Below are 12,734 nucleotides of genomic sequence, written 5' to 3'. Positions count from 1 at the left end.
CTAAATGAATAAAGTCGGTTAATTTTTTAAAAACCTGCAATGAATCATGCTTACACAAGCACTAAAATGGCTAAAATTTTTTAAATACTGACAGCACCTAACATTGACAAGCAGCTAGAATTCTCTTACATTACTGGAGGTAATAAAAATGGTACAATCACTTTGGGAAACAGTTAAACACACTACCTATGAAATTACCCAGCAATGCCTCCCCTCAGTATTTACACAAGAGAAATGAAAACACACATCTACACAAAGACCTGAATACAAATGTTTATAACAGCTTTAACATAACAGCTGCAAACTGGAAAGAACTCAATTGTTCATCAATAGGTGAATGGATAAACACTTTGTATATGTTTATACAATGCAATACTTTGCAGGCTTGAAGAAGGACTAACATAGCAGCATAAATGGAGCTCAGTAACATCATGCTGAGTGAAAGATAGCAAACAAAGATACCAGACATATTGGATGATTTCATTATGTGAAGTTCTAGTACAGGCAAAAATAATTATAATGAAAAAAAATCAGATCAGTGATTGCCTGGGACAGAGTGGAAGGGATTAACTGGGAAAGGACATTGGAAGTTTTCTGAGCTATGGAAACATTTTGTACCTTTATTGGGCTGGTGATTATCTGGATGTGTACACTACTCAAAAACTCATAGAACCATACAGTTTAAATGGATGCATTTACTGTATACAAATTGAACTCCGATAAAGGACATTAAAATTTAAAAGAGAAACAAGGTACTTATTAAATCTAGGGAAAACCAAAAAGGTACAAGACAGAAAATGTAATCCTAATATACTTTATGACTGCTGTGAATGTTATTCACAGAGTAGCAATAAGCAATAATGTAAGCACTCATCTCTGATTTAATCATTTAAGATGTGTGTGTGTGTGTGTGTGTGTGTGAGAGAGAGAGAGAGAGAGAGAGAGAGAGAGAGAGAGGGAGGGAGGGTGTGTGTATGTTTGTGGGATTAGATGAAACAGCTGAATCCTCTAGTTAGTACAGTGTCAATAAATGATGTTCTAAGACAAATGAATCAAGAAATAGTAATAGAGATATTTTGTTTAGAAACTTGGAAGTAAATACCAGAAGAAACAGTTCAAGGAGTTTAAAATGTATCCTCTTTGGAAGAGAAAATCAGAGTAGTGGGGGAAAGGGACAAATGAGAACTATTATTCATTTTAAACCTAGTCTTACTATTTGATCTTTGAAACGACATATAAGTATCCTGCTTTGATAAAAGTAAAGTTAAATTTAAAAATAAAGGGCTTCCCCGGTGGTGCAGTGGTTAAGAATCTGCCTGCCAACTCAGGGGACATGGGTTCGAGCCCTTGCCTGGTAAGATACCACATGCTGTGGAGCAACTAAGCCCGTGTGCCACAACTACTGGGTCTGCGCTCTAGAGCCGGCGAGCCACAACTAGTGAGCCCATGTGCCACAACTACTGAAGCCCGCACGCCTAGAGCCTGTGCTCCGCAACAAGAGAAGCCACTGCAATAAGAAGCCTGCACACTGCACCAAACAGTAGCCCCTGCTCGCCGCAACTAGAGAAAGCCCGCACACAGCAACGAAGACCCAACGCAGCCAAAAATAAATAAATAAACAAATAAATTTATTTAAAAGTAAATAAATAAAAATAAAGACCCACAAAAATGTTCATGATGTACTACTAAGTACAGGAAGCTAGTTTCGGTGTAATGTGAATACGTTGTAGCTTTCATTTAAAACAACATAAAAACAAAAACTAAGCATATACGTACATGAATTTATGAGTGGAAAGAAAAGTGAAGACTGGTAAACAACAAAATTTTAACATTAGCTACACCAGAGGGAGAAATGAAAGATTATCAAGGTGATGTCATAGATATTAACTTTTTCCATATTGTACATTTCTATGTCACTTGATGTGTAATAATGAATGTATATTAATTTTTCGATTAAAAAAATCAACAAAAACAGCAAACACTGAATACAAGGGATTAAACAGGGTAACATCTACGGATCCTACAGGTCTAATATTGTAAGAGTGCATGACTCCTGCCCAACTTCTACTAGAAGTCCAGATGTCCCTGATTACTGTAATGTGACATGTATCCCAGATGCGGCCACATGCACTCTTGACAAATCTTTTAAAACCTCAAGTGAAGACATCTATGGAGTCTAATCCAATTTGACTGACTGTATACAAGCATGTAAAAAGCAAGCACCTCCCAGATTTCCATGAGCTGAGAACCAGAGGGCTGCTACAGAGCAGACACCAGCACACAGTGAGCCGTGAATGAAGGGAAGGAAGGTTCTGGAAGCCAGGAAAACTAGGCATAAGTCATGTGCCCATGTAGGCACGGTCTTGGATACCCTACCTGCTATGCTAGTTAATTTTCACAACCATAAAGAGTGTGATGAAGAAATTAAGGCTCAAAGGAGTTCGAGATAAGCAGGAGGCCCCCGTCTCTGGCACTCTCTCCTCCAAGAGAATTCACTGCCAGCAGCATTGGCCTCCCCTGGATCAAGAGAGTCGGTTTTCTAAGCGAGATAAACTCCCCTGCACAAAAGGAAGGGAAGAAAGCAGGCACATTTTGGCTACTCCCATCTTGGGTTCATCATCTCTGAAGCAAGGAACATGCCAGCCTGACGGGCGCCCTGATGGTACCTGTCCCCTGCCACAGCCCTCACTGCTGTGGGCCAGGCTCTTTCCTGATCTTTCCAACACATCCCTCTCCTGTGTCCTCACCTCTCGTGAGGCTAATGCAGGAAGAAAAAGCTCCTTCCTCCTTAGCTTTCCAAAACCTAAGTTTTCTGGCCAACTCAGGTTTAACTGACTTTACAAATGCCTCCCTGACCACTCTGGCCACACGGTTCTCCCTTCCTCTGTCCTTTTGGGGGTTAAGTACAAGGGCCCAGGAATGAAATCCAGCTCTCCACGTCCACCTGCAGGAAGACGGAGCAGACATACTTTTCCCTACCCCTCCTGCTGAGTGTAATCAAAACCCCTAGACATCTGATAGAAAACGAACATCAGAAGATGCTGCAGCGGAGGGGGGATGCAGGCTGGAGAGGGACCTTGGGATCCAAAGGAACATGATGGTGATGCACTCCCTGAGTTTTCTTTATGCCTCATCTATCCCAGATATAGAGCTGGAAAAGGTGGCAACTGGAAACGCCAACAGGTACAAACTAAAAAGGCCCGAGGAAAGCCTGCTCTCTCTCTTGCCAAAGGACCAGGAAAGGGTCCTTGGCAAGACAAGACGTGCAGACAACAGCCACGCAACTCCAGCAAAAAAGCACAGGAAAAATGGTGGCCCACCAGCGCCCACCCCAGCAAAAACTGAGTGAGGAGGCTGAACGTCCACCCTTGCAAGACTGTCCCAAGATGCCCCAATACCTGCACCAGGTGGTTTCACGAAAGGCCAGGTGGGGAGTTGAAACTTTTGTCCCTGCTGGCCAGTAACAAGGCTTGTCCCCGCCAGCCTCCACCTCGGGCAGCTCAGTGGAGACCACGCAGGAGGCTACACATTTCCCCCCACCTGGCAGTAAGGGCAGCCGCCTCCCAGGTGACAATGGAGGCCCAGTCCAACCTGGACTTCTCCCTACAACTGCCAGTAGTCAGGCAGCACCCACCCCCTTCTCCTGCCAGAGCAGTGTCAGCAAAGCTATCTAAAACAGAAGGTTTAAATAAGATGCAAAGTCTCATAATATGAAAATGTCCAGTAATCTAACCAACAACCACAACAAAACAAACTTCTAGAACTCTAGGGAAGTTCAGCCAGGTCGCAGGATAAAAGAAATACTTGCAAAAATCAATTGTACATAGTCCTATATACTACCAGTGAATCCACGGGCACCGATAATTAAACTACAATACCATTCACAGTCACACACAAAATGAAATACTTAAGTATAAATCTAACAAAACATGCACAGGGCTTGTATCATGAAAACTACACAATGCTGATTAAAAAACTCAAAAAAGATCTAAATACATGGAGAGACATACCATGTTCATGGGTTGAAAAGTCCACATGGTAAAGATGTCAATTCTCCCCAAATTGATATGCTGGTTAACACACTGTCAAAATCACAGCAAGATTTTTTGTAGATGGAAACAAGGTTATTTTAAAATGTATATGAAAGGGAGCAAAGGGACTAGGATACAGCTAAAAACAATTTTGAAAAAGAAGAAGAAAGTGGAAGGAATAACACTTGATTTGAAGGCTTACTGTCTAGCTGCAGAATCAGAACGGTGTGATACAGGCAGCGCTGTAGGCATGCAGATCCACGGAGGACAGCGAACGCAGGGATAAACCCTCACAACTGATTGTTTTAAACAAAGGTCCAGAGCAATTCAGTGGAGAAAGACAGTCATCTAAACACATGATGCTGGTGCAACGGAAGCGAAAAGCAAAACAAAAATCAAAGCAAAAGGCAACAACAACAAGGTGAACCTTGAGCTGAGTCTCAACCTTCTACAAAAATTAACTCAAAATGGATCATGGAGTTAAATGTGAAAGTTAAAATAGAAAACTTTTAGGAAAAAACAAACAAACAACAACAACAGGAGAATAAACTTCAGGACCTAAAGCTAGGCAAAGAGTTCTTAGACGTTACACCAAGAGCATAATCCATAAAAAATATATATATATATATATATATATATATATATATATATATATATATACACACACACATATATATAATTTAGACTTCAACAAAATTAAAAGGTTTTGCTCTGTGCAAGACCCTGTTAAGATAATGAAAAGACAAGCTACAGAGTGGGCAAAAACATCTGCAAACCACATATCCAACAAAGGACTACTATTGGGACTATATAAAGAACTTTCAAAACTCAGCCAATCCATGGGGGTTTGGGATTAGCAGATGCAAACCAGTATATATAGAATGGATAAGCAACAAGGTCCTACTGTATAGCACAGGGAACTATATTCAATATCCTGTGATAAACCAGTATGGAAAAGAATATGACATGAATATATGAAAAGAATATATATATATATAAAACTGAATCACTTTGCTGTGTAGCAGAAATTAACACAGCATTGTAAATCAACTATACTTCAATAAAATATTTAATAAGATTTCAAAAATTACTTCTTTCCTCAAAGTTAATGAACAGATCTCCCAGAAGCAAGAAACACAAATTGCCATGCTGTGGAGTTCCTCATTTTCTGGCCATCACAGCACCAAGTCTGCCTATCACGCTAGAAGCTCATTCTCCTACTCCACTGATGCTAATTAATATATTCTGGGAAAAACAAAAGATGAATGGTAATATTTAACATAAATGGTGCCAATGTCAACAGTGGGGATTTCTGGACAGGTGGGATGATGAGTGTTTTTCCTCCTTTTGCTTATATACTTTTCCTAATTTGCTTTCTATGAGCACAGATTGCTTTGGTCATTACAAAAAGAAATAAAACATTTCAAAACAAAACAATAGCACCAGTTAGTCCAAGGACTTAAAAATTATGTTTCCTTTGGTGCAAAAGTAACTTTGCTGCAAAATACAAATGTATTTTCAACTAATAACTTTATTCCAAATCCTACTGGCTCCATGTTGCCATTGAGGGAAAATATCTTCCAGTCACCATGCTAATGAGAGGCTCATGGTGAAATGCTTAGGTGACTATTACACACCTTGAACTCCTGTGACCAGACAGAGACCATTGTGAGAAAGCAATCCCCAAACTAAATGTCCTGCTCCCACCTCCCCTGCCCCAACCCCCAAACACCCATTCTATGTATTACTTAGAGGATTAAATGAGCTCATATGTATAAAAAGTTTAGACATTCCCAGTGTCTGCAGAACTGAAAGCATCATTAAATGATTACTGTCATTACTGTCCAGGATAACTGAAGTGTTGTTATTCACTCAATTTTGAAACATTATGTAAGAAATACAATCTTTCAGTTTGCTCATAATCCCGACTTTCCTAATATGAAAACTAATTTCACTTCTTCGTATCTCCTTACCAACTTTTAACTATATTTGAACACACACACACACACACACACACACACACACACACACACACACACACACACACACACTTTTCCTCAGAGAATCCCCTTTCCAAAGAGGGGCAAAGAACTTGAACCATTTCCTTCTGGAAACCGTACTTGACAGAATCAATTACTCAAATATATTTTTGTACTTAGATTGAGATGGAATACAAAAAGTGAAGAACCTCAATCAAGTGTCAAAAACAGTGAGTTAGGGCTTCCCTGGTGGCGCAGTGGTTGAGAATCTGCCTGCTAATGCAGGGGGCACAGGTTCGAGCCCTGGTCTGGGAGGATCCCACATGCTGCGGAGCAACTAGGCCCGTGAGCCACAACTACTGAGCCTGCGCATCTGGAGCCTGCGCTCCGCAACAACAGAGGCGGCAATAGTGAGAGGCCGGCGCACCGTGATGAAGAGTGGCCCCCACTTGCCACAACTAGAGAAAGCCCTCGCACAGAAACGAAGACCCAACACAGCAAAAATAAATAAACTCCTACCCTGCCAAAAAAAAAAAAAAAAAAAAAAAAAAAAAAAAACAGTGAGTTGACTTCCTTCTGCTAAAACCGTTGATGGCTCTGGTCGCCTGAGGGCATCCTGCCCCATCCTCTTCTGCCTCTGCCCTCCCACCCTCCAGGGACACGCTCTCTTCGCTCTCAGGCGTCCTACAAGCCAGTCCTGCTCAGAACACCCTCTCAGTCCCCTCTCAGCTGCTTCTACGAACACTTAAAACCCACCTCAACCGCTGTCTCCCCCTGTACCCTTGCCTGAGAACACCCGGGTCTGGGCCCCGCTGCACTGATGATTCATCGGGAAGGCGTTGACCTCAGTGCGCTGTGTTTTAATGATTTGGGCACATGTCTTTCTTTTGGCTGATTCTCCCTGGTCACTAGTTTCCAACACAATAACGCTATGGCTGGCACTCGAAGACATGAGACACATGTGTCTTCCTGTATTATCAGAGCAGTAGCCCCAGAGCACGCCCACGTTGGTTTCTGCATGGGGAACGGGCCACGAGGGTGTGAGGACCACATAAGGGGGAGGTGGGATGCAAGGTACCACTGCTTTATCACGGTCTCTGTGTAGGCTAGGTTAAAACTTACAAAGAGACTAGGATCTAACCTGTAGGGAAAAGCGGGTGCCCAGCTACCTTGATTCCTGCCAACCATCAAGGACGGAGGCCCCAGTGCCACACACTGTCCCAGTCAGGCCTCGAGACAGAAAGAGGGACACTCATTCTATGTAGTGACCACACCCCCTAGAGACACCATCTCCAAAGATGAACTATTGTCATAGACTTGCCTTACAGGACTCATGTGGCCAAGACTAGACTAATTAGACTTTTTTTTTTAATGCAATGACCCTAACAACAAAGAACCTCTATAAAAGTTTTCTTCTGTCGACAGAATCATGGAAGTTTTAGGTCTATAGGTGTTTTGGAAATCAAACAGCTCCGGCCTTCCACTGCACAGGTGATGAACGAGCGTTCAAAGTAAATGGAGGTGCCCAAGGTGCTCCCACCATGTCCTGGACAGAAGAACCACCTTCCTCTCTCCGCCAAGGTCATCTTCTTCTTCTACTAGCACGATGGGAGGAAAGCCAGCTGTGTCTTGCCCCTGATCCAGTGAAGTTCCTGATACAGCCAGGGCACGATTAAACTCACAGATTAAAACTCAACTTCAGGGCTTCCCTGGTGGCGCAGTGGTTGAGAGTCCGTCTGCCGATGCAGGGGACGCGGGTTCGTGCCCCGGTCTGGGAGGGTCCCACATGCCGCAGAGCGGCTGGGCCCGTGAGCCATGGCCGCTGAGCCTGCGTGTCCGGAGCCTGTGCTCTGCAACGGGAGAGGCCACAACGGTGAGAGGCCCGCGTACCGCAAAAAAAACCCCAAAACTCAACTTCAAACAGCAGGCGTATGAACACACCAGGGGAGGCCAATCCTTCCCTCTGCCCAGAAGTTACTTCTGTTCCTCACTGAGGCTTCTCCATAACCCTTGAAGGTGCTTTGTCATCTCTTTTCCAGCTCAGAGTTTTGAAGTGGAAGCTCACTGAGAAGAGCTCACAGAGGCATCCGTGTGAGGTCCAAGGAGGAGGGCACATGGAAGGCAAAAGGCCACCATCTTGTCACAAAGCATCGAAGAGCCAAGGAGAGTCTTAAGGTGAAGAACATCATTTTCACCACTGTATCCGAGTTCCCTTTTTATGAGCCTCTTAACGGTCCAGCCTCAGACACGAAGTGCCCAGTAAAGTGGGGAAACAAGGCATTATCAGGATAGCCTGGGGCAAAAAGAAACTCAAATGACATTCTCTTGAAGCATCCAGGGAACTGGGGGTACAGGGAGGATGGGGTTCATTAGTTGGGCAGGTAGCAGAGATGTGTTCTCAGGGGCGGGGCTGAGCTTCCTCACCAGGAAGCAGACATGTGTGGCCAGAGTAATCACGGATAGGTTTCCAGAAACCAAAGAAACAGGTGAGGGCAGGGCAGCTGCAGGAGTGGGAATGGTAGAGCTTCAAAGTGGGAAGGAAGCTCTTCAAGGCCCCAGGAAGCCTCTGTTGCATTCCTTCCAGGGATGGGCAGGAGCCTGTGGCTAGTGGTTTAGATGGTATCTCCCAGGTTCTCTGCACTTGGATGGGGTCCAAGGGTCCAGGGCCTCATTCTCAGTTCTGGAATGCACCACTCAGCAGCCAGCAAATGGTAGCGGTTAGGACACTGGGAACCGATGCCTACATTCAACGTCTGGTTCTGATACTTTTTGAGTGACCCTGGACAAATTACTAAATATCTCTGTGCCTCAGTTTCCTCATCAGTAAAATGGAGACCTCGTAGGTTTGTTGTTTGGATTTACATACAAAGTACTTGTGAGAGTGTCCTGTATATATTAAGTGCCACGTAAATGTTTGCTCTTATTATCATTTCCCTCAGGGGTTCTCAGGTCTTGACTCCTATTAACCAAACTCACAGGAAACTGATGTATAAGCCAGAAAGTCAATGCATAATTTTGGACTGAGACTTACAACCGAGGAGATGGGAAAAGTCAGATCAACTGGATTGTATATTTTCATTCAAGTAAGAAAAGTCTACTTAAGAAACCAGATTAAGATTAAAAGGTTGCTTTCTGAGCCCAAAGTCAAATCATCCAACTGAGTGGTCAAGCAGAAAAGAAAGACTGAGTCATCTTTCCAGACCTGAGATGTCCTTGCCAAGACGACTGACTCTTTATGCTCAAACTCCTCCTTTTTGATATTCCGTTACATGTTAAGGATTGGGAAAGTTGGGGGTTCAGCTTATCCACAGTAAGATAGCGGGTCTTTCTGAGAGGCAGATGACAGAAAAGGGGACCCCTCAGCATGGGGAAGAGAAAGCACCCAAGGACCAGGGGGGTGCCCACGGAGAAGGGGAGAGCACCAAGATTGTCCAAGCGCAGCTGCACTGAGAACAGCACACACAGTGCCACACTGCTTACAGCAACGCTACAGAAAGTTTGTGACCTTGAAACCGGAAGCCATCTGCCCACCTCCGCTTTGTCACCTGGCCACCCTGCCATGACCCCTGAGGTCAGGCTGGTGAGCTTCTCTTCCCAATCGGGATTCAGGGACCTCAAGTTGGTGGCTTTACATCAGCCGTGTTGGGAGTATCTACCCCCAAAGAAGTGGATAAAGGCTGCAAGAGAGCTGGTTGTTAAATACTGACCAGCACACCACTGGGCTGCTTCACCACCACTTGCTGAAATAGCCCTTATGGAAGCCAAGCGACTTCACTGTCACAAGATCCAAAGGATACCATCTCATCTTTATTTGTCTTGAACTCTCCAGCGTGTTGACTGTCAATCAATCACTTCCTCCCTCCCAAACCTCCTTTCCTCATAGATTCTGAGACTCTCTGCTGACTTTTCTTTTGTTTCTAAGCCCATGTTCTCAGGCTCTACAAGATTCCCTTCCCCCACCAGGCCCTGTCATGTTGGCGTTCCCACAGTTCTCTCGCTGGTCATTGCGCTGTGTCCTTTAAGACACAGCTGGGCCATTGCTTCCTCCAGGAAGACCTCCCTGACCGGCCTGGTCTGGGTGATGCCCATTTCTAGAACATTCCTGTCCTTTCCGCCATCACAGGTGAATGTCCATCTACTTGTGTAACCCCTCCTGCTGGAGGGTAAGAACCTGGAGGACAAGGACTTGGAACCACAGCAAGAACAACAAAACCAATAATGACAAACGGCTGTTCCTGGCGCTCATGCTCTACCTGGCACTAGCCCAAGGGCTTTGCATAGATTATTCCATTGACTCTTTTATGCCAACCCTATGATTTCTCCCAGGAGACACCTGACGCGTGCAGAGTTGGAATAACTTGCCCAAGATTACACAGACCGATGCGAACCTTGACGGGCAGGCATGGAAGCAGATGTTCTTAACCATTGCCCCACGGTGGCTCTTCCAGTTGGTGCAGCCCAAGAATTTGATTCCACGTATGTATGAGGAACAAAGAGAGGAACGGAGAGGCAGGGGATCTGCTAAAAGTAAATGTCCTGTTATTTCAATACAAGTTCGTGTTTATAACACTGTTGAATAAATGAAATAGCCCCTAACTCCAATTTACTTGGTTCTTTACAACTGCCATTTTTCAGGCCAATGGGGCTGGATTTTTTTTTTTTTTTTGCGGTATGTGGGCCTCTCACTGTTGTGGCCTCTCCCGTTGCGGAGCACAGGCTCCGGACGCGCAGACTCAGCGGCCGTGGCTCACGGGCCCAGCTGCTCCGCGGCATGTGGGATCTTCCCGGACCGGGGCACGAACCCGTGTCCCCTGCATCGGCAGGCGGACTCTCAACCACTGCGCCACCAGGGAAGCCCGGGGCTGGATTTTTATACAGTAAAACACAACCTATGGTGCCTTCTTATCACCGGCTTAGTGAAAGTATTAGTGCAGCATGGAAGAAGGAAGAACGTTACTTACAACATGATCGTAACTCTTTCGACACAAACAGCAAAACACTGTACACTATGAAAATGGGCTACGAATTCCATTGGTCCACTGTCTCCATGTATTTTCTCTAGTGAGTCTGTTTTGTTTTGTTATTGAATCTCAGGTTATGCCCCCCAAAATAAAATAAACAGTGCCCTGTGGGTCTGAACTCCTGTTAGTTTTAAGAGCAAAAGCATCTTTGGGTTTGGGTAGGAAAGAGCTGTGATACACCAGAGCAATCTGCAAAACTGGGTCTTGCTTCGGATCCTGGGGGTGACTACAGGCTGCCAGGCACTTGCCAGAAGCCTTGTGCTTCGTGTCTGCGGCTGAGGCAGCACGTGCTCAGGGATGCTGAGAGCACAAACGGCGCAGGGAGACGCGCCTGGGAAATGAACACAACGCTAAATGGCCCGGGAGGTTTCCCCAGTTCTTCTCATTACAAAGCCCACAATGCCTCTCAAGAGCCATCTTCCCTCTACGGCAATGCTGTGGGATAGTTTATTAGAATGTGTGCCATCAGCCCTGGGGTCTCCTCACCAATGGAGGGAACGGGACATGTGGGTGATGGGTTTTTACTTGGCTTTAAAGCCCAAGAGGAAAGGGGGAAAGGGAAAGAGGGAAGAGAGACAGAGAAGGAAGGAAGGGAGGGGAGGGAGGGAGGGAAGTGGAAAAGGAGGAAGGAAGAAAGGAGAGAGAGAGAGAGAAAGAGGAAGGAAGAAAAGAAAAGGAGAAAAAAGAAAAAGGGAATGGAGAGAGACTAAAAGTCACGTCACTGGGAACGTCTACTCTGTCCAGGCTGAAGACCTTCCCACGCCAGCCTTGTGTTGGGGCCCAGGAACGGGGTCCCTGAGATGATCCCTCAAGTGTAATTCACCAGGGCCTTGACTTCCATCCCTTAAGAAGAGAATGACTACCCGCATCTCTTCTCACTGAGCACCACTGCACGCCCACTGAGAGCCGGGGTTTGTCTATTTTTCCGTCTCACTGGGAAGACCCAGCTCACAGGGTGGCTCGACTCCCTGTGTCACACAGGTGAAGCATATTGAGTCACACGTCATGTGTGCGACGCGACCGAGGATGTGCTCTCGTACGGACGGCAACTCTGAGAAGTTCACTCCTCTGGCACCATCGCCACCCGAACGAGAGCTAGTAGGTGCCAGGTGCTCTCTAAGCACTCCCGGGTTCTAGGGAACCAATACCTAACATCTCTTCCTTCTCTTGCTAAGTTGAGAAACAAGAGAAAGTGAGTCAGAGGAGACACACACAGAGGAGGGAGATGAAAACGTGAGCTCTGTTCCTGAGAAGCGAACTGGACCTTGAAGGTGGCTAATACTGGCCCCTGAATTCTGCACCCCAGCCCTCTGAGCACTGGCCCCAAAGCCCAGCGGCAGGCTCTGCTGAGGCAGGATCAGAATGCACGTCCCCTGAGGACGCATGAGGCCCAGATGGGGCCACGCCCAGCGCTCAGGCCCCCCTCCCTCTGGGCTCTCCATCACCCCCTCGGCTTCTCCTCCCAGGGGAAGGGCGTGGAGAAAGGCAGGGCAGAACCTCAGGTGAGCAAACCCCGGGGAGTCTGAGGCCCAGGGATGTGGATTCTATTTCAAAGGCATTTTCCCGTGTCAACCTCAGAAACGCTCTACCCGATAGGACTTTCAGATCTCCCTTTACTACTGACAGCGAGGCTTACAAAGGTGGGGACAAGGGTCCAAGGTCACCCAGGCAAGAAGGGAAGCAGGATCAGCACCAACCCTGCC

At 45.8% G+C, this 12,734-nt stretch overlaps 1 protein-coding gene across 2 annotated transcripts in view; it reads right to left on the bottom strand.

The window, feature by feature from the left end:
* The window catches only part of CAMK1D (calcium/calmodulin dependent protein kinase ID), a 420,150-nt gene that overhangs the window by 188,383 nt on the left and 219,033 nt on the right, over positions 1-12,734 (bottom strand). The window lies entirely within an intron of this gene.

This window comes from Mesoplodon densirostris, chromosome 4, assembly GCF_025265405.1.
Source record: "Mesoplodon densirostris isolate mMesDen1 chromosome 4, mMesDen1 primary haplotype, whole genome shotgun sequence".
In the NCBI taxonomy this organism is placed as follows: domain Eukaryota; kingdom Metazoa; phylum Chordata; class Mammalia; order Artiodactyla; family Ziphiidae; genus Mesoplodon; species Mesoplodon densirostris.
The sequence above is the reverse complement of the archived record's forward strand: the minus strand, read 5'-3'. Positions and strand labels throughout refer to the sequence as shown.